Genomic DNA, 22300 nt, shown 5'->3' with positions numbered 1-22300 from the left:
TTGGGGGTCTGAGGCTGCACGGGGCAGGCACAAAAGGAGGTAAGTGGTGGGGAGGGGACGCAGGTGGCAGGGGTTAAGCTGCCTGCCTCTTGCTGCCTATCCCAACAACTCCACACTGCTCATCCCTACCACCTGCCTCCCACTGCTCCTCCACTGCCTACCCTCTTACTGCCCCCACTACCTGCCCTGCTACATGCCCCCTACCAGTTCCCTCAGTGTCTGTCCCCACTGCCTGTGGCATTACTGCTCCCCTCATCACCTCTCCCCCTACCACCTGCGGTAGTGTAGGGGAGGTGTAGGTAAGATTCATCTGTGGAAATCCATGGATTTTCCATCCATGCAAAATTATAATAAAACTATAAAACTTCTGTGTATAGAAACTAATGTGGGGGAGTAAATTCAGAGTAGTATTTTATTTAGGTAAATTAAATAGTTAATTGTTTGGTAGTTAGGACACTAACCTAAAGTACGGAAGGCTGAGATTTTTGCCTGTGAATCAGGCACACCAGTGACTTGAATCTGGATTTGTTATCTTGTAGGTGAGCATCTTAAATGCTTGCCTGTTGGTTATTCTGTGATCAATTCCATTCTCTTCTTTGTGAAAGAAATTCCATCTTGACCTGGGAAAAGTTTGCATGAAGCTGAGAAACTTCTGTGAAATTTAAATTTGACTGTCTTTTCCAATACAAAACCATTTGGTTTGAAATTTCCTAAATAGCTCTGTTCAGAAGGATGACTGCCACTTACTCAATGATTTCTAATGTTTCTTGAGGTGGCAATGTTGTTTGCTAAAATACCACAGTAATAAAAAATAAAATAGATGGCTTGCTCTGGTACTCGCTTGATGGTTTAGCACTTGTTGAAATGCACAGACCAGAGCATTTAAGAAAAATTCCATAGGTCTCATGGTCTCATAGTCTCACAGTATTTTATATTCTGTTTAATATTACAGAAATAATCCACTGATGAGATGTATACTTCAATTGATTTTTCTCATAATATATTACATATGCTGGAAAGCAACGCATGGAGGCCATAAGACCGTTTGCAGAACAATTTAATTTTTCCTTTCTAGTTCTTCTAGATGTCATTGTAGTTTACATATCAGAAAAAGCTAATGCTTATGGCATTAATTTGTTGTAATATCTGTCTTGTATTGTGGCAGAAGTTGCTTCCCAAAGCTGCCTCCTACATCTCGTTTTGTTTCTTTTTAAATGGCACCACGTGAAATGGTGTCCAAAAGATGACTCACTGACAGAACATGTCTTTAGAAAAGACAGATGGAGATAGCAAATGTTTTTAAAATGTAGTGTCCAAAAGTAGTGTAGCTGCATTAATAGTAGTGAATTTTTTAATTAGTTTACAGCTTTATTTATTTTTTATTTTCCACTTCTTGTAGCTTCTTGGAAGAGGGGAGCAGTGCCATTGTTATGATTGTAAGAGAAATAGTCTGTTTTCATAGATTATTTCAGTTTAGTAGTAGTACATCATAGCATCCTATATCATAAGAGACCAGATTTTTAAAAAATTCTGGAATAATTAAAAAAATATTTCTTCCTTGGCGTGTGCTGGGCTGAGTCTAGCTGCTCGGACTGGTTTTATTTTATTTTAACATTGTATGCCTATGTTTGTATTGTATATAATGAAATTTATAAAGACTTTCAAACAAACTTTTATGAATAATGAATTAAAAGCAAAAGCCTATCTTGTATACTATACACTTCTGAATTCTCAATCAATTTTGGGAACTCATGCTGCAGTTTTCAAATGGGGAACTACTAAGGCTTTGGTACTTGTTTCACACTCTCCATCAGCTTCTCCAAAGTCCGTTATAGATATATTTTTTTTATCTTTTTAATGGAAAGAACGATAGGGTTTTTACACACACAAAATCTTGTCTTCAACTACAAGTATATTTGACTGACATTTCTTTTTAATTATAAAATACTGTCCTGCTTTCTTATCCCAGTATTAAACGTATTAAAAATAGGATCAGATTGACAGAAGTATTTGTTGAGAGAGTTATGCCTTTGTGCACAAAAAGACTGAATCTTTTATCTAAGCCACAAAACAGGAGCATAGACAGATTTCTGGAGGTATAAATAAGAGATATTTCACCATTTTTTCCTTAAAGTTGACTGAAATAAGGACAAACATGTGCTTTTCTATAAATATGAAACCTAATATGTCATCTGTAGAGAACTGTAAATATATGCCTTTTTAAAAGAATTTGAGGGATCAATCTGCAAAAAGTTTGCCTCTACCAAATGAGGCCTCCTTTCATCTATTTCCCTTAATCCTAAGAGTTTTTGGAAGCCCATCAATGATATGAAATTAAGTTTTGTGCAAACTTATACAGTATATTTATCTGGAGAATTTTCTGTATCCATAGGCATACAAGGATAAGGCACTCTACTGTGTATTAGTTCACAAAATTCTTCACAGAAAGGCTAAATCACAGCGCATTATCTCAAATCTTCTAGTGCTAAAGTTTTCTCTTGTACCATAACAAAATATAACAAACAATTTGTAGTACAAGCAGCTCCTAGAACAGGGTCTCTGAAGAAGTAAATTTTAATTTGAGGGGTATATTTAGCAGTTCATAATGATGACAATTAGTAGCTGTTGAAATAGAAGTTTAGGTAGAATAGTCATTTAAATAATTTCATCATAATCTTGCAATAATAGTCAACGATTGCCATTTATCCAAGTGTTCTTTAATCAGGTCTGTCAAACTATCATTAACTCTCTGCATGTCCTTTATTTTCAGTTTAATTCTTACATCCTGATACCTGAAACCTTCCTCCTTTATAAATGCCCAACATTCAATTATCTTCTTAGAGGGCTTTCATTTTCATCTCATTAACTTTGCAACCGGAAATATAACTCTTTTTTTCATCTATATTATTAATTTAGAAACAGTCTTGTTATATTTTTTATGTATAGAAAAATATTTTAAAATAGTAAACAAGACATTGCCTTCATAGTGACACTTTGTTTCTTTGTACATATCCCATGTTCAGTCATTGTATCTCTGTCATTCCATTATGTATACAGTTCAATCACCAGTGGAAAAAGCTGGTCAGATGAAGGGCAACCCTTACTTTGTTCCTTTGTTCAGTCAGATTATGGGGAAAAAAGGCTGTTCATTCCTACAACTGTTCAAAACAGCACAGTAGAACTCTGTCTTTTCAATCCATTACACAAATTGGGGCAGAAGGCAGAAGAGGATATGGATGAGTGGATATTGGTCTTAAAACTTAAAAAAAAAATCCTCCAGGTTCAACAAATGTTTTTAGTATCCACTGGTAAGTGTTAGATGAGCCATATTTATTTATTGTAATACCCGGTTGGTCAGAAGGAGTTCAAATTATATTTTGAAAGGGTTTAGCTGCCTTAGGGGAATGAGCAATTGCTTTTCAGGTTTTATTTCATTCAGATTTCAAGACTCAATTGGAATCTCTTCTTGGGAAAAACCCTGAAGCATCGCAGCCCAAATGTTAAGAATTAAACTGTATTACGTTCTGACCTGAAAATGTTTTCACCAATATCTTTCAAGCCTCTAGTTTAGTTTTCTGTGTAATTGTGGAGAGAGGAGACTGGTTTATTTAGTATAACCATACCTCAGTTTTCATTCATTTTATGTGATAAGTAGTTTGTTTGATCCACTGAATCCCTGTTCAACTGTTCATGTTCAGGAGGAAATAAACAGCTATCCTGGAGCAGTGCCACAGCACATTTTAGGAGATAGCACTCTGACTTTATTAAAATTTTCTTACTATGAAAGAAAGATGTATTTACTTTGGAGTTAATTGAATGTGGCCATTTACAGATATATGGAGACCCATAAAGCAAACAGGTGAATAACATTTTATATTTTTTCTCAAGTACTCACCTGTTTACCCCAAAAGGTCATGCAGTGCAAGTCCCTATTTATTTTGAACCCTTGTACATACTACCTACTCGCTACCATGTGTGGTTCAGTGGGAATGCAGTATATATTTTGAGTTATTGCAAATAACTGGCGAGAAAGACTGTTGTTAGACTAGTTCTCTATTTGAAAGTATTGTTTCATTAAAACACAAACACTTTGTGAAATCATGTTGTTTCTGATTAATTTGTTTTGGATAAAAAATGAAGTGTTCTGTTTCAATCTGTAAATAATGGAACATTTCCTTTTTATTCTTTAAAGTACATGTTACGTATTTAACTTTATATTTGTGTACCTTTTAAAATATAAAAGGTTAAAATGGAGCTTTTTGATTTAAAATAAATGTTGATTCTATTTTATAGAGCATTTCAAAATTTGGGGGATTTGTTCAACTCAGTGAACACAGATTTCAAACTGAAGTCAGTTATCTACAAGATGGAAATGCAGTTCTCCATCCAGCTCTTTTTGCATTTTAAAAATATCCACATTCTCAGAGCTTCTCTTACTTTGAAGAAAGAGGAGCTCTGAGGAACATTGCAAGCATCCATATCTTTTTTTAATTTTAGATTCTAACAAAGACTCCAGTTTTAGCTTCCTGTTTGTCTTTATTCTGTAATCTTGCCATATACCTCTTTTTATTCCTCCCCTTATTCCCTGCTATATCCAAAATTGTGAGCATGTTTTCCAGCACATTTCCAAAGGCTTTTTTAAAGTTCCCTCATTTTTTTAATTGGGAATTTGGTCTCTTTCTTTAGCATGATGAAGATTGGAGATAGTGGCAACTATTCCAGAGGATGCTTGCTTTGCTTTTGGCTCAGAGTTGCTCTCCATTAGCTGTGCTGCTTTCTTTTTCCTTGTCTTTGATAAGTTAGGGTTTTTTTGATGGATCTTTTCATATGAGTATCATCTTCTAATACTGAGCATACAGATGGATTAGCTTAGAGGGCATGAAGATAATTCTTTAAGATAGTATTTTAAGGCGGATATCACTGGCTATTCTGTTTCTCCATCATTTCTTTTCTTTTCATCCCCATGACACCATCTTCAGTGTTGAGGATTCTCATTTGTGTTAATTGCATTGAAATAATTTTATACTGCTGTTGGTCACATGTTAGCTGCCTAATGTATTTTCCTTAAACTCCTTGTATCTGTCATTTAAATATTAATCTTATCCTCCTAAATTGTATGATGAGGGAATGAATGAGTTGGATGCTTAGGGTGGGTATTTTTAAGTCATTTGATTTCCTTAATATTTCAGCATTCCTAACCTAGAAAATGTGTGCCAGTAGTAAGGTGAAAGGAAGATGCAGGAGATCAGATGAAAATAATGTTGGAGTATGAAGTTGCCTGATGGAAACAAATTAAAAAAAAAAAAAGTAAAACATTTTACTAAAAAGGTGTGGGGTCTAAAACTTTTGCTGAGGTACCTGAATCCCAGATGAGGAGAAATGCTTCTGAGAGACATGATGTGCAAAGGGATGAAGACCAAAGCCATGAGGTAAGTGGGAAAGTGGGTGACCTGGAGGAAGCATAAGCAAAAGGGGGCAACAGGGGAGACCTTTTCATGCTTCCTGAGAAAACATTTGGCTATTTACCTCAGACGTTGATACATGAACGCATAGAGCCTGGGAAACAAATGGGAAGAATTGTAAGTCCTCGCCGTCACAGAACTATGATGTGATTGGAAGAACAGAGGGTGGGATAGCTCATATGACTGGAGTAATGTCATGAATGAGTACAAAATGTTCAGGAAGGACAGGCAGGGGAGAAGAGGAGGAGGAGTTGCACTGTATGTAAAAGAGCTGTATGATTGCTCAGAGCTCCAGTATGAAACTGGAGACAGGCCTGTTGAAGGTCTTTGGGTTAGAGTCAGCAGGGAGAGCAAGAAAGGTGATGTCATGCTATAGGCCACCAGACCAGGAGGATGAGATGGATGATGCTTTCTTCATACACCTAGCGGAAATTTCCCAGAGGCCCTGGTTGGGGGATTTCAATCCCCCTGATATCTGCTGGGAGGGCAATACAGCAATGCATGGGCAATCCAGGAAGTTTTTGGTGAGTGCTGGGGAGAACTTCCTGGTGCAAGTTTTGGAGAGGCCAACAAGGGAATGTGCTCTTGACCTGCTGCTGGCAAACGGGAGAATTGGTGAGGAATGTAGAAGTGGATGGCAACCTGGGCAGTAGTGACCATGAGATGATTGAGTTCAGGATCCTGAGGAAAGGAAGAAGGGCAGCAGAATAAGAACCCTGTTCTTCAGAAAAGCAGACTTTGACTCAGTCACTCAAAGAACTGATGGGCAGATTCCACAGGGAAGCCAGTCTGTAGGGAAAAGCAGTACAGGATAGCTGGTGGTACTTTAAAGGAACCTTACCGAGGGCACAGGAAGAATCATTCTGATGTGCATGAAGACTAACAAGTATGACAGAAGCCCAGCTTGGCTTAGCAGTTACTTCTCAGTGAGCTAAAACACGAAAAGGAAGCTTAGAAGTAGAAACTTGGGCAAATAACTAGGGAGGAGTATAAGAGTATTGCTTGGGCATGCAGGGATGAAATCAGGAAGGCCAAAGTGCAGCTGGAGTTGCAGCTAGCAAGGGACATGAAGGGTAACAAGAAGGGTTTCTACGAGTATGTCAGCAACAAGGAAGATCAGGGAAAGTGTAGGTCACTTACTGAATGGGGGAGGCAACCTAGTGGCAGAGGATGAGGAAAAGACTGAAGTACTCAATGCCTTTTTCAACTCAGTCTTCACAGGCAAGGGCAGCACCCAGACTACTGTACCAGGGAGCACAGTTTGGGGAGAAGGGGAGCTGTGCTCAGTGGTGAAAGAGCAGGCTAAGGACTGTTTAGAAAAACTGGATGTGTACAAGTCTATGGGGCCAGGTATTGAAGGAGTTGGCTGATATTGCAGAGCTGCTGGCCATTATCTTTGAAAACTCATGGCAATCAGGGGAAGTCCTAGAGGATTGGAAAAGGACAAATATAGTATCCATCTTAAGAAAGGGAAGAACGATGGGCTGGAGTGCTGTGTCCTTGGAGCAGTTCTCTTTAACATCTTTATCAGTGATGTGGACTTTGGTGTCAATAGCACGCTGGCCAAGTTCGCCAATGACACTAAACTTTGAGGCATAGCGTGCACACCTGAGGACAGGCTAGTGATCTAGGCCAGCTTGGATAAGCATAGTAGGTGGGTGGATACAAACCTGATGATGTTCAATACCAGTAAATGCAAGGTACTCCACCTTGGTGGTGGTTGCGGGGGGAACCCCGCAGTATGCTTATAGACACGTCGGTGTTAATGCTCACTAGCACCATGGCTGAAAGAGACTTGGGGGTCATGACCGACCACAAAATGAACATGAGTCACCAATGTGATGTTGCAGCTGGTAAAGCAAACAAAACTCTGGCTTCCATCTATAGATGCTTCTCAAGTAAATCTCAGGATGTCATCCTCCAGCTGTACTCGGCCTTGGTGAGGGCGCACCTGGAGTACTGCATCAAATTCTGGGCTCCGTAATTCAAGAATGATATCAAGAAGCTTGAGAGAGTCCAGAAGAGAGCCATGTGCATGATCAGCGGGCAAGAGAATAGGCCTTATGAAGAGAGGCTGAGAGCTATGGGACTTTTTCAGCCTGGAAAAGCGCAGGCTCAAGGGGGCCCTGGTGGCTGCCTATAAGTACATAAGGGGTGTGTGTCAGAATTGGGGGGGGAAATGCCTGTTCACCAGAGCTCCCCAAGGGATAACAAGAACTAATGGTCAAAAACTCCTCCAAGACCTTTTTAGGCTGGACATAAGGAAGAATTTCTTTACTGTCTGAGTCCCCAAGGCTTGAAGTAGACTCCCTCCAGTAGTGGTGCAGGCACCAACTCTGGACTCATTCAAGAAGCACTTGGATGCTTATCCTGCTGGGATCCTTTGACCCTAGCTGACTTCCTGCTTCTTGGCAGGGGGCTGGACTTGATGATCTTCAAGGTCTCTTCCAGCCCTTACCTCTATGAAATCTATGAGGAAGGAGGATCTAGGGAACTCTACAGACTGGCCAGCCTCACCTCAGTCCCTAAAAAAGTCATGGAGCAGGTCTTCAAGGTATCGATTTCTGAGCACTTGCAGGAGAAAGTGGTGATTAGGAACAGTTGGTGTTGATTCACCAAGGGCAAGTCATGCCTGACCAATATGATTACCTTCTTTGACAAAATGACTGACTCTGTGGATATGGGGAGACCGGTGGATGTGATTCACTTTGACTTTAGCAAGGCTTTTGATATGGTCTTCCACAACATTGTCACAAGCAAGCTAAGGAAGCACAGGCTGGATGAATAGACCATAAGGTAGATGGAAAACTGAATGGATCATCGGGCCCGGAGGGTAGTAATTAATGACTTGATGTCTAGTTGGCAATTGGTATCAAGTAGAGTGCCTCAAGGTTCAGTCCTGGGGCCAGTTTTGTTCAGTATTTTCAACACAGATCTAGAAGATGGGATGGAGCGCACCCTCAGGAAGTTTGCAGATGACACTAAGCTAGGAGAAGTAGTAGATGCACTGAAGGGTAGGGCTGGGATTCAGAGACATTGACAAATGAGAGGATTGGACCAAAACAAGTCTCATGAAGTTCAGTAAGGACAAATACAACATCCTGTCTTTAGGACAGAACAATCCCATGCACAATACAGGCTGGGGACTGACTGGCTAAGCAGCAGCTCTGCAGAAAAGGACCTGGGGGTTATAGTGGACAATAAGCTGGATATGTGTCAACAGCGCACCCTTGTTGCAAAAAAAGCTAACAGCATACTGAGCTGCATCAGCAGGGGTGGTGCCAGCAGATCAAGGGAAGTGATTCTTCTGCTCTATTCAGCATTGGTGAGGCCATGCCTGGAGTACTGCACCTAGTTTTGGGCCCCCCACTACAGAAGGGATGTGGATAAATTAGAGGGAGTCTAGTAGTAGGCAGTGAAAATGGTTGGAGGGCTGGGGCACATGATTTACTAGGAAAGACTGAGGGAATTGGCCTTATTTAATCAGGAGAACAGAAGACTGAGTCAGGATTTAATAATCACTTTCAACTATCTGAAAGGGTTTCCAAGTGGGTGGAGCTAGACTGTTCTCAGTGGTGGCAGATGACAGAACAAGGAGCGATGGTCCCAAGTTGTAGCAAGGGAAGTTTAGAATAGGTATTAGGAAAAACTTTCTCATGGGGGTGGTAGTAAAAGCATTGGAACAGGCTATCCAGAGAGGTAGTCAAACCTCCATCTTTGGAGGTTTTTAAAACTCGGGTAGATAAAACCATGGCTGGGATGGTCTCACTTTCAGAAGGGCTGGACTACACGACTTCCTGAGGTCCCTTCCAAACCTTATTTTCTATGGTTCTGTAATATGGAATAATTCTGTATTATGGAGGAAATGCAGGTCAAGTGTTTATAAAATTCTGTTTGAAAACAGTGTGGTGCAATGTTGATGGAAGTGTTGGCCATTAAAAAAGAAAGAGAAAAATGGTGTATTTGATTCATTTGCACTTCCAGCCTTGAAATTATTCCATAATGTTGCTGAGTCATTTTTCAGTGTTACTTCATTGTTAGGGAATCAGGGACCTCTGTCTAACCAGTTATTGAAGCATTTGCCAAATGCTAACCTTCCACTTTTTAGAACTTTCTTCCATTATTCTGAAAATGAAATGAACTCTTCAAAAATCAGTTGAACATTACTGCTAATATTTGTGTGGTAATAAACAAAATGCAGCACTGAAAAGGTAAAAACAAAGGGGGAAACGAAAATACAGAACAATAGAAAAGAAACCTGATGTTACACTATGGAGCTAAAGAGAGGCATGTCTAGAGAGACATCTACAGTGAGAAAATAGAGCACAGGAGAGACTGAAGAATAATTCTCATGAAGTCAATTGAAGAGACCTTCCTTGTTGTATATACTATTGTTAAAGACCTTTAGCAGGTAGCAACTGAACTATATGGTGACAAAAAATTAATTCCAGGAGGAATACATTTGAGGTTTTTAAATATATATCCTTGTTGCTCTAAAAATGTTTTCCTTTATTAGATATTTGTTTGTTCAGGATTCAGTAAGAAAGCACCTGCCTGTTTACCTATTTGAATGTTTCAAATGAAAATCTGCTAGAATACCAAAAAAAAAAAAAAAAAAAAAATCAAGGAGTTATGTACACCTCTTAGCTTTTCTTCTTTTTGTTTTAGTACAGAGTGTCTGTTCTATCAGTTTAGTGTTCATCCCACAAAGTTATGGTAAGCTGATGATGTATTTTGATTAAAGCCCTAAGTGATAATTGAGGATTGTGCACTCCCTGATATCTGAACTGTACTTCCAAGCTCAGTTTAGTTCACTTGTAATTTATTTAATTCCTTCACATAGCTAGGTTTGCACATGGCTTGGTTTTTTGATTTGTTTACAAATGAGTATTTCAAAGGAAGATTTATTTTTAACAGAAAATCTGGACTGGTGGTTGGCACTGGGTTCTTCCTGTCCTGATTTCCAGTAGAGGAAAATTAACACTGCAGGGATCTCCACTTTTTTTTCTTTTTAAAATAGGCATCTTACTACTTTTGCACAGCCTCCCTTTTTTCCCCCCACTCCAGGAAGCCAGAGCAGGCTGGAGTTAGTGGTAAGCTTACCACTAGTAACTTGCTGGTTAAAATTGCTTTTTAAATTTTTTGGACCTCTGAGTTGTTCAATAGAGTTTTCTTTTTTTCCTGTGGCAGACATGGCTTAATATTACCAAGGTGCTTTATTGTTATGTTGGTATTGATTATAAGATTATTACATTTTGGCTTACAAATGCAGTAAACATGTTTATATAACATGTTAAGCACTTCTGTCTTAAGAAAGGCTTTCCCCCAAAAATAAAACTACACTGATTTTTAGTGCATCTGTTGGAAGCTATATTACCCCAATTTTAGAATTACATTTTCTTCTCCTTGGATTCATTCTTTTTTTTTTTTTTCCTGCCTTTGTTTTTTTGAAGTTTCATTTCCTAGGGTGGCTTTAAGTTTTATGAAGTGAGAGGTTGCTTATCCAGGAGGGCAGTATTCATTTAGGTTAAAAAGATCGTGAAAATGTAATACGGAAAAAAAGAGAAGTCTATATGAGTAAACGGTTGTGTGACTGCTAATTTGGATTTTTGTATTCTTGTCCTGTCTGTTTGTGGTATTTAATGTTCTAACATCTCTCTGGTTGGTTGCATCCATATGTCATTCAGATAGGAACCTGTGCTTTGCCATTGGTCTGACAATCAGTCAGCCATGGAGTACAAATGATAAAATTATGAAAACTGTGTCTCTGTTCATTGGATCAGTGGAATTTACAAGCTTTTTTCTTAATGTGCCTAAACATTATATTGTCATGCATTGGCTTACATACTAGCATTTTCTGGAATATAAGGCTTGTCCATAGTCTGAAGTCTCACTTTTGTCTGTTTCTTTTTTTCCTTTCTTGTTGTATTTTTTGTTGTTTTTATATATAGAGGTTTGCTCCCTACAGAAGAAATGTAAAGTAATTTGGCTTAGTACCTTGATGGTTACCAAAATAACAACTCATTGTTGTGGGGTTTTTTTAATAAACTAAGAACAGCACAGCATTTTCCTGCTGCTCTCTTTTGTCATTCTGTTAACAGCAGAGGTGATGAGTAATGTTGTTCACATGCAAATTATAGTTACTACAGATTTACTTATGTAGTGGTGGTGTTAACTTGATTGTCAGGCTGTGCTTACTTCATATCTTCTACTTTTTTGTGGTTTGACATGTACTATGTTTGTATAATTAAAACACAAGGATGAAAGTATATTTGACGTAAAGTAGAGGAGTAAAATTGTTTTCAGACAGGAAGGGACTCACTAATTTGATGTAGCTAATCTAAAAACCAAAATATTTCTCATTCAATCAGATTTAAAAAATGGTCTCATGCCATTCTTCAGCAGAGATTTGTTAGCAGTTTGACTGCAGTGAAATCTCATGGAACTAATCTACTTCTTTTACAAAATTTACTAAAGTGTGTTGGCTATTGTAGTGTTAAGTGTTGTAAATTCGTGATTTTTTTCCCCCCCTTTAAATCTTATACATTTGCTTAGTTTATAGAATGCACACCTCAGAAAAGTACAGCAAGACTCCCTGCTGCAATTTCGTGAAAATTAATAAAGTTCCACTATCCCTTTTTATTATAATAAGATTCACTACACTCTGCGCATGATTGATAAATCTGTTGCTTCATCCCAGAAATAATTTAGTTAGCCAACTGCAACATATGTCTTAGTATAGCAGAGCAAAGCTTGTTGGGGAATTAATGTTTTGCTTGGTTTTTCTAAATGGCAGATTTAATAGAACCCCTATTTAATCAATTTACCTTTTTCCCCTTGGAGTTATATTTGCATAAGAAAATATGGTACATATAAGAAGGAATCGTTAATACAGTTGAAACTGTGATGCTTTTTAAGAACAACTGTATAGTTCCAGTTTTACTTTTTTGTGGAATTTCAGGTCCTCTTGTGTGCTTTTCATAACAAATTAAGTTAGAATATATCTTAATATCCTCTGACATTAATTTTTTTAAAGAAAGGGTAGGGGGAGCCTCAAAATGGCTAACAGAAAATAGCAGTGACCATTTTCCCTTGGTTATTTATTGCATCAGCACGGCTCTCCAGACAGATTCCTGACCAGCATCTCACCATAGGAGGTCATGTATCTTTAGGGGCTGCTCTGGGGTTTGTGACACATGTAGCCCCACCTTACCTAAAGGGCTCGGCCCAGGATAGACTAGCCTAGAGCTCCTGACTCTGGGGATCACTGCTTTCTTGCCACCTTGGATTCCTCAGTCTAGGTAACGAGTCTAGGCACCCTGTATGGCCAGGTGTCCACACCAAGTGTCAACAGAGACACCTGAGGGGAAAGGGATGGGGTGTAGGGGAGGAGAAGCCCCACAGAAAATCTGTAGACATCATGACCCACACAGGTCTCGGATGTCTCCATCTGCAATCAGGTACCACCTCCTGATACCTTTCTTATAGTTACACCAAGTCATGGTGGGGAAGATTTGAGAATGAGAGAGCGGGAGATCCACTGACTCTGTGGTACATGTGTCCAATCGCAGGGTAGCCACAACACTCCAATCCCTCTACAGTTAGAAATTTGCTTTACCCTCTTCTAATGATGTCTGATGGTCCATCAGTAAGTCTGATAAATTCATAGTTAATTTTTATTTATTTATTGTTTAAAGTGTGAAGCTTTACAGAATATTGCTTTTGTCTCAAAGAAATCACAACATGAAGCCCTCATTCAAGCATACACATCCCCTTGTCTTAGCTGTGGTTGCATGATTAGTTCCACTGCGATCAATAAGAATACTCACATGAGTAAAGTTAAAACTGTTACTAGCATGTGCAGGACTGGAACCGAAATAATGCAAGGAATACAATGAATAAAAACTAAAGAAAGGGATGGGAAGGGTGAACTGAAGAAGCTGAGGGCTTCAAAACTGTGTGGGATTTAAAAGTAATGTACGTGGTTTTTTAGGTTATATTATTTACATGATAAAACTTTTGAAGTAAGAGATAAATAAATATTCAGCATTAGTATTTCTGATTCACATATTTCGAGAAGCCAGTCATTAACCTGCTCTGTAAAGTTCTCAGATGCACGACACTGTCTGTTTAGTTTCCGTACTGAATTTTTTGTTTACCTTCCTCAATGTGCCTTTACTATATTTGAGAAAGTTTTTACTAGATAGCAGGAAAAGAAGCTAAAGGGAATTTTCAGGAGAGTGCAGCCAGGCAGACTTAATAAATTTTGAAACGCATAAAAACCTGGTCCCCAATTGAGGGAGTTAAAGATTTACAGTACATCGGACAAATCTCTTTTTGATAAAGTAAAAACCTTGAGTTCCCAAAGCTTTTCTGAAAACTGGCTTCCTCTGTACTGGTAATGTAGAAAAGGTGGGGGGGGTTTTCAAGATGAAACCAAGGTTGTTTTCAGATCAGTTACAAGCAACAGTGGGGAAAATGATTTACATGTTTGCTCATAGTTTGTTTTTTTCTTTGATATAGAGAGTGGTTATAGTGCGTGTTAATTATTTTAGTTATTTTGTTCATTTACATATGTAGAGGCATGTAGGTATACTGAGCCAAATGCTGCCACTTTTACTCAGGTGGGTAATCGCATTGATTTCAGTGGGATTATTATCTGAATGAAGTGAGCAGGAATTGGGCCATAGTTATACAATATGCTCAAATATTACCATCTTTATAATTTTGCCAGAGCAGAAATTGTTTATGACCAAATACTTGCACATCTGTTGTTTTAAAAAGAAGGTAGTGGAAAAATACTAACTGGTATCCAGTTGAAGAATCGACATATAGGCATTTTCTTGTATGATATCAGGTTATCGCAATAAAATTAACTTTCTGAATAAACAAAAAATAACTAATTTTGTAAAATCTCATACTAACTTCTTCCTCAAAAAATCCCTCAAAATGCTTTCTAAATGCTCCCAAATTGCTAACTAAAGAAAAGTATGTATTTATAAATGTAAAGGTGACTTCTCTTAAATTAACAATTTAGTGGCATTTAGCATGTATCTCTAATATTGAAGGAATTGGATTATCAAGATTCATAGGTTACTTTTAATATCATAGAGTAATTTATTATACCTTTCTTGCATTCCTGTTACTTTGAAATGCTTCTTTTTTAAAGGGCTGTAATTAATAGTTTATCATAAAATATTTCTGCTTTTAATGCGAAGTGATATTCATTACCATTTCTCTTCTAGCTGACATATGATGACTTCATCTTTTACCATCTATTTTCTGTTTCAAATGAAGGGAAAGGGGGTACTACTGTGTTAAAATGCATGGGACTGAGGTGTTTCGTAACTGGGTCTTGTACTGGGAATGTTTCCCAGTACGCAAAATAATATGGAAAGTTTACATGCCCCTCTTCAATTAAAAAATCTATTTTTTCCAAATAAGACTCTAAAAAAGAAAAAGCTGGCATTTAACAATATTTCTGTAGAGTTTTTAAGGTTTTAATTTTTATTTTATGTTTTGAATGTAAATCTTACCTTGAACTATAAACATGTCAATTGCTTTGTCAGCTCTCTTTTTTTCTGTGTGTACTGTGGTCCTGGGATATAAATACATAATATACACAGTACATTAGGGGTCAGCAACATTTTTGGGCAGAGTACCAAAAAAACCCCAACCTCTATTTGTAAGATGTTGGTGTGCCATGGGGTGGGGGGGAGCTGTGAAGGGCCCAATCCTTGTTGTGGCAGCACAGCTCTGACCTCTTCCCTGCCATCTGCCCAGAGACGTGTATACACCCACTGCCTGCAACAAGCTAGGCTGGTACTCTGGACCCCCGTGTAGCTGCTTGCAACCTCCTGGCCATCTGCCACAGCTTGCCCGGGCTCTGGGCTGGCCCCTGCTGCCTGCCACGGAGCCCAGGCTGCTTGTAGCAGGTAGTGGGGAGGCTGCAAGCAGCTGCACTGGGATTTGCAGAGCCCTGGCCCAACTCCATTGCTGGCAGCGGGTGCACACATGCCTGAGGGAGGATGGCAAGGAAGGGGCTGCAGTGCCACAACAGGGATTGAGCCCTTCACAGCTTTCCCCCATTCCTGCCATTTGCCCTGAGGCACACATACTAAGCAAAATTCCTTCCCATGCCATGCTCTGGCACACATGCTGGGGGTTGCCTACCCCTGCAGTACATACTATTAATTTTAAATTTTATGTATTTTCCATTAAATTTCAGCCATTTAAAAATTCCAGATAATTTATAACTTGCAGATTTTAAATATAGTTTTCTTAAAGTGAAAGGAAGTGTTGTATAGAGTTTGAGAGATGAAAAATACAATTGGAACTGGATGATTAACTTAAAGAATAATCTGTTTTCAGAACTGATACATTATTATATGTTTTCTTAAATTTTCTAGACTTTTAATCTTTATATCCTCGATCAGTTTAGCCCCATGTGTTTAATGTATATTGCAAGTAAGCCGTTTTAAACTAAAGCATCAGCATAAAATGCCATATCAAGTTTGGGGGATCAGACCTGAGCATAGGTTATTAATAAATATCCAAATCAAGGGGATCTTTCTTTATAGATCTGGTTTTTGTTGTTATTGTTGTTTTTATATTTTTTTCCATAGTTAGCTAGTAATGTTTTTTGAGTTCCAGCCCTCTTCTCATCACAGTAATGATCTCAGTTTGTGTTGTTCATGTTTTCTCCTTTTCTTTCTTCTAACTCCCATAACACAGCTTTTTCAATCCAGCATTCACTGCACATGTTCCAGTCATGAGGTTACAAAGCTGACATTGCAGTCTCAGCAGAGGTTATCTTTTTAAAATTCCCTAAAATTCCCCTTTGGCACATCCAGTTTGGCAGCTGGGTTTCTGTAGCAAAGTGATGGAGCCACCCCTCCCCTCATGTCCTTTATAAAAATAGAAATCTATTAAACCTCTGGCCAGAAGGGCAGATGGGTAAGTGGCTCCCTCCAAAACAGACAGCAATTCTTCCTGAGCTTTTTTTCTCCTATTTTCTATTGCCATACAAAATAAGATTACTATTTGCTATTGACTGAACCAAGTAGTGAACGTTCCAATTTTTAAGTTAAAAATTAAAATAAAGCTTGCCTCTTACTCCTAAAGACTTACAGAAACCTTGTGATTTAATAGTGTTTGTAAAACTGTTTAGTGACATACTTGCTATTTTGCAATATTTTAAATGTACGGGTAACTGAAAATTGTAAAATCAAAAAGTTGTTCTTTGCACCTAGTCTGAAAGCAACCTGGGTTAAAGGCTGACCAGATCGGAATTGATTACAAAGACTAACCTTAGTTCCAAACAAGTCCATCGCCAGGAAAACAGAACTGGCGTTGAATGAAAGTATTGTTTAGCTAAAGTAGACAGAATTGTGCACATGTGATCACATTAAAGAAGTGACCATTTAACTAATAGTGTTCCTAACTAAATAAAAACTGGTATCTTTGACTTGGGTTTTCCAGAAGAATTCTGCTAGCATGTAAACACAGGCCCCTCTTCAGGTAGGATCATAGACCATTAGGGCTGGAAGGGACATCTAATCCCACCACCCTGCTCAAAGCAGAACCATCCAACTATATCAACCCAGCCAAGCGATACCCCAAAATACATGAATTATTTGCTGTGCATTGCTGGGAAGGAAGAGAGAAGGTTTGTTTTTGTTTAGCTTTGTTCTTGGGAAGCACTCGGATATGATGGTGAGGGGCACCTTGTAATTTAGACCGGGGTGATAAACATGCAGCTACTCCCTGGCCCCTGCCCTGGTCCTGTGTTGTTATCCAAATGTAGTCTCTGGGTGACCTGTATTATCCTAACGTAGACCCACCACAGTTGCTGCTGGCCCCCTGGATTTGGGCTGGGAGGAGCCCTTGTGGTCTGGATCCAGCTCTGGGGCCAGGGTGAGTTTGACACCCCTGATCACAGACCTGGTTTCTGAAACACATACAATACTGTATGCAAGTCAGTACATTGTTTTTTCCACATTTTCTTTTATGTTTTTGTAGAGAGAAGTTGCTTGGATCTTCCAAAGTGTACTAACTGTTCACTGGCTACTGTAGTCCTTAAATCAGCTTCTGCAGACTTTTTCTTTGTATCTGTACCGTGACTTTTTTGTGGTAAATCCCTGAGCTTGTAATATGATTTATATTTATATGACACTTTGTTTATTAAAGAGTTTACTATATACTTGGATGGTTTTCAGCCTTTTTAGGCTTGAGGCACCCTTGGAAATTGCTAACTCTTAGTTTTCACTTGTTTTTTGGCTATGGACAAATAATAGAGCAGTCTTTCTGTTGCAGAGCATTCAGAAAGACCACAACACATCAGAATGTTGCAACATTATGGATTCCTTTTGGAAATCTCTGGGTTTTCTTGTGAATCATGTTTGCATACCTAACAGTGCTAACTTTGCATGACACTCTGACACCCTTGAAAGAATCTCATGGCTCCCTGGTGGAGATTCACTGATATACTTATTTGGAAAAGTAGGTATAAAATGTTGAATATGTTGACTCTGCACATTTGTGTAGATTATCTAAACTACCGTGTTATCACTAGACATGGCAAGAATTGCCTTTTTATGTGGCTTTGACTTACTGACTTAACTTCTATGTAACTTCTATTGTACGAGGATAATTTTCAAAAGTATGCAGTTTTTGTCACATATGTAAGCACTTGTTGGCTATCTTGTTGATTTAGGAGATAATAGTGTTATACTGAGGCTTTTCCTTCTGTGTTGGGATTTTTTGTAAAGGAGTACATGTTGATGTAAAAAAGTTGTTATTTTGGATGTCACTATAGCTGCTGGGTTGATGGAACAGACTGTTGCCCAGCGGTGGCAGGATATGAGACTTCTTAAGTGATGGTCTTAATCTCAGAATGTTAAACATGAGTGGGTGCCGGTGTCCTTTTGTGCAGTTTAACATTTTTTTCTCACCAACAGTATTATATCTCTGGCATTAGGGAAGTGAAGACTGGGTGATGAAAATACAGAGAGAAGAGTGAATAGCATCTCTGAATGCAGTGAAGAAGCTCTAGGGCTCTCACTTTAATGGTGACAATCCTTAATCACTGCCATGAATGGGTTTATGAAAGTCCCATGGGGGGAGGGGGGGAGAGTCTGTGGTCTGAAACAAAACATGTGTTAAAACCTGGGTCACCTTGCACTAAGAGGAGGAGAGGGGGCAGAACCTCACCCATCTAGCCTGGCATGATAGAAATACCTTCAACAAACTGTTCCACTCCTCAGATCCTTCCATATTCATATCTTTGTGTGAAATCTTAAAACTAACTTGATCAGTTTCTTTGTCTTTAACTGAAAGATTTTCCTCCAGTGCAGCTGTCTCATCAAAAGGAACTCTATAGGCTTTATAGATCAGAGATATTAAATGTACCCAATGGATCCTAGTAAAGTGTTTTAAAGTGCGTAATTGGAGCACTTGAGCATAAAACCACAATTATGCACTTGTGTGTTAATTTTGTGTACAGTTAGACTTGAGCTCAGCCTGGCCGTAAATTAGAGGGATGGCTTTCATTGTGTGTATAAGAACAGGGTATGTGAATGCTTGAGCAAAATTGATATTTGTGTAATGCTCTGAAACAAAATATTAATGGTCAGTAGGTGAGGGGGAGGAAGGAATGCATATGAACATGCAAGCAATTCTGTGCTTGCACATTGCATCCAAAGATTAGTAGATACTCTGGATTTACACAGTGCTAGAGCATGATGTTAGATTTATGTTTAATGGAAACATATATGGAAAAAAACCGTCTGGTAATTTGGCCATGGATAAATGAACTTGATGCCTGATTTTTTCACTAATTGAAAACAGCCCAGCATTTAAAAACAAATAAAGAATCGTGAGTTTTTAATGAGTAATGTTTTGACTATAATGTATCCTGTGTGTGTTCCGTTCTATCTCGTGTATGTTTTGTGATCCCTTATGTCTCAACAGTTGGATTATCTTTATTTACAGATACTTAAATTTAGTAGCTGGTGTACAAGATGTATTTGTGATAACTAATATGAGAACTAATTTATAGCGTGAATAACATGATTGTAATAAAAAAATAATAAAAACTAAAATGATTGTAATTATGTAAGAAGTGATTATCTACTGTAGCTGAACTGTTAAGTTTGATTTGCAGGGTTTAGGTCTTAAAAGCTTAAAAGGTAATGTTTTGGTTAAAGAACAGAGTTTGAATAAATCAAAGTGCAACATTTTTTGAGTACAAAGAAGGTCAGTGTGTATGTGTGGTTCCCCCTTCTTACCCCCTTTAAATAAAAAAAATAGAGAGAAAGCTCAAACCATAACTGAATTATTATGATTGTAAATGGCAATATTTTGAAATTTATCTAAACATTCTTATTTTAGAAGCTTGGTTCCTTCCATCTGCCACATGGTAGAAAAAGGGAAAGAAAAGCCACTATTCTAGTGGTGCCAAAGCTACAGCCTCTGGAGCTGTTTAATTTGGTGTGTAGGGCTCATGGAGGGGCTGGAAATTCAAGGGTAGGGCTTTCTGCTGAAATATGGGGTGAGGAACTCTGTTGGGGATGTGATGGAACTTCATTGTGGACATGTGTTGACTTTGTGGAGGCAACTGGCGGTTGCATTAACTCTTATATCGCCACTCACCCTGCCTGTGGCTCTGGCTTGGTGAGTCTGACACCTCCATACTACAGGAAGCCTTTATCTGTGTCTGTTAGTGCTAACATCACATGATCAAACCCAAAAGAAACAGGGTTATGTGCATTTTTAAGTGAAATGTTGCTGCTCAAAATGTTTGTGGAATTTGACTCTGAAGTGGTATATCACAGTAGTGGAAATCCTGACTTCATGAGATTTATTTATCATCTTCCCATGCAGTATTATTTTAAGTTGGTCATGTTAACATAAATGTCCTTATCCAATTGGTTTATCCAAGCATTCTGTTTACCTTTGAATATCTTGCTGTGGGGAATTTTTAGTCTCTTATAGCTTAAAAAGTATGTTTTTGATCTTGCTGTGATTTCAGAAGCTAGCAAAATTTGGACTGTAGAAATCACCTAAAAGCTGATATGGAGATTCTGGGAAGTAGTACCTTTTCCTTTTGTGTGTTGACCTTCTATGCTGTGGGCAATAGTTAGGGATTGAAACCTGTAGTGAAAGCACAGTGAATTTACAGCCCTTTCTTTTGCTGGATATGTGGTAAGCTCTTCATGATTAAGTGCATGGTTATCCCTTAGAAAAATAGAGGAATAGGCCCCAAAATGACTTAGAGTAAGTCGCATTCTGCTGACTCAGAGTACAAGCCTGCTAGCAATATTGTGGTATTAGCTAAAAAAGTGTTACTAAATTTCATCTGTCTAGAGCAAAACCAGTAGAATTTTGTTAAACAGCATCATATATTCCCTTGACTGCTGGCTTTGTACCTGGAGTGTGAGTTTGAATAGAGGGTTGGATTATGAGGCTACTACTGTCTCCTTTGCATTCACCATATTTCCCATAGGAAAATAGGTAGAGGTTGAAACCATGGTTCTCATACACCAGAGATCTTGAAACCACTTGCTCCATTGCAGAATTGTGCTTACAGGCACCCAGTCAAGTTTATTTTTTTCTAGTTGCGCTAACAGATGTAAAGAGTACAGCAGCATAAGGGAGGGTACTTCTCTCAGACTGAGGATAGGGGTGGGAAGAGATGTGAATAACGGCAAATGGAGAAGCATAAGTATGGGAGAGAGGCGGATTTAAAAGGAATTGGCCTAGTAGTATAGTGACAATGCCTTAGATCTGTGAATGAGTTTTTTGCCTCTCTCCCCAAGTGAATAAAGACCTGAATTGCTACAGACGCAGTGAACTTACTATTTCATAGACATAATCAGCCTTCTCTGGCTGATTGATGATGGTGTAACAAAAAACTTGAGTCTTGTTGTGAGTCCCCCATGACTGGATAGAACCAGAAAAGAGCATAGATGTCATGGTACCTGCTCTTTGGAACAACATGTGTGAGGGAAGTTCATAGGCTGCAGAGGACCTTTTCCCTTTTACTCTTCTGAGAAGGGAAGGAGCTTGGGGAAAAGTGAAATCCAGAAAATTCAAAGGGGAAGTAGCTGAATGAGGAAAAAGTGGGAAGAGAGAAGGGGAAGCTTGATACGGAGAGAAGAGAGAGAATGTGTTAAATGCGTCTCTCTCAACTGCTTGGATTCATTGGTAAAATAAATTTGGAATTAAAGCCTTTCTGTAAAGCATTTCCAATTTATCTATAATTGTGTTTGGGATTTTCCTGGTTCTCAAGTAGGCAAGAATGAAGTTTCATCCAGCATTCTATGTTAAGATCACTCACTGTTAAGACTCATGCACTACCTCCTGCATGATCCTTGCTTTTAATGCTTAAAGGCACCTCTCAAATTCTTACCTGAAGAAGGATGTTTGTATGTAGCTTTTTGTTTAATGGATTTATTTTTATCTGAGAAATAATGATCAAGGTATAGGTTATTTCCAGAGGATTAATGACCAGCTGGGAGGAGTTGATGACCAAGGACTCTGTCTTGGGCCATCAATCACACTCAGTCATTAATCCCCAGGAAATGCTGTGCTGAGGTCCTTACTGCTGTTATTAGATAAAAATGAGAATAAACATAGGCTTACGTATTTTTCTACAAATGATAGCTGAAGTTTTGGTAGGGATGGACCTAGTTGGGACCTAGTTGGGACTAGGGGGTCAGTACACACACCCACAGGAGGCCTAAAATGCCTCTACACAAATGCTCGTAGTATGGGCAACAAGCAGGAGGAACTCACCCTCCTGCTGGCTGACACCAGCCCGGACATAGTGGGGATTA

General features: G+C 38.7%; 1 protein-coding gene and 1 long non-coding RNA gene across 2 annotated transcripts in view; both read left to right on the top strand.

Annotated features, from left to right (window-relative positions):
* Window positions 1–9077, top strand: part of LOC109320091 — a 15464-nt gene extending 6387 nt beyond the window's left edge. The window contains exon 3 of the long non-coding RNA XR_002103715.1: window positions 8971–9077. This is a non-coding gene — a long non-coding RNA (uncharacterized LOC109320091). The remainder of the gene's footprint in view (window positions 1–8970) is intronic.
* ARID1B (AT-rich interaction domain 1B) overlaps window positions 1–22300 on the top strand; it is a 447671-nt gene that overhangs the window by 82929 nt on the left and 342442 nt on the right. The window lies entirely within an intron of this gene.

This window comes from Crocodylus porosus, unplaced genomic scaffold (genome assembly GCF_001723895.1).
Source record: "Crocodylus porosus isolate Cpor-Errol unplaced genomic scaffold, CroPor_comp1, whole genome shotgun sequence".
NCBI lineage: Eukaryota > Metazoa > Chordata > Crocodylia > Crocodylidae > Crocodylus > Crocodylus porosus.
Note: the sequence above shows the minus strand (reverse complement) of the source record. Positions and strands in the feature narration are given on the sequence as shown.